The 257-nt window shown below is 34.6% G+C and overlaps 1 protein-coding gene across 3 annotated transcripts in view; it reads left to right on the top strand.

Annotated features, from left to right (window-relative positions):
- Window positions 1-257, top strand: part of LOC119587779 (probable malonyl-CoA-acyl carrier protein transacylase, mitochondrial) — a 9,964-nt gene that overhangs the window by 5,291 nt on the left and 4,416 nt on the right. Inside the window, exon 1 of one of the 3 annotated variants that reach the window (XM_037936470.1) lies at window positions 1-80. This exon is cut by the window's left edge and continues 64 nt beyond it. The exons of the other annotated variants lie outside the window; for them this stretch is intronic. The gene's annotated coding sequence lies outside the window, so the exon portion shown is untranslated. The remainder of the gene's footprint in view (window positions 81-257) is intronic. 3 annotated transcript variants of the gene reach the window in all.

The raw sequence follows: 257 nt of genomic DNA, 5'->3' as shown, positions 1-257 counted from the left end.
TGTATATGTGTGTGTTGTACTGAGTGTTGCTAGGCTTTGCAAGTTTGAATTATTAGGAGAAAGTAGTGTTTTGGTGAAGAGTGAGTTTTATTTATATTTGGTGGAATGGTTTTATTAGGCGATTGTTAAGTTTAGTAAACGCTAGAGTGTATCTCTTGGGTGTGTGAATGCTTTACTAGGTGAAGTATCGGGAATTATCAGTTTTTGGATTAAAAGATATGTCAAGTTGATAATTCTGAGTCTAAGACCCAAACTAC

This window comes from Penaeus monodon, chromosome 23 (genome assembly GCF_015228065.2).
Source record: "Penaeus monodon isolate SGIC_2016 chromosome 23, NSTDA_Pmon_1, whole genome shotgun sequence".
NCBI classification, from domain to species: Eukaryota; Metazoa; Arthropoda; class Malacostraca; order Decapoda; family Penaeidae; genus Penaeus; species Penaeus monodon.
The sequence above is the reverse complement of the archived record's forward strand: the minus strand, read 5'-3'. Positions and strand labels throughout refer to the sequence as shown.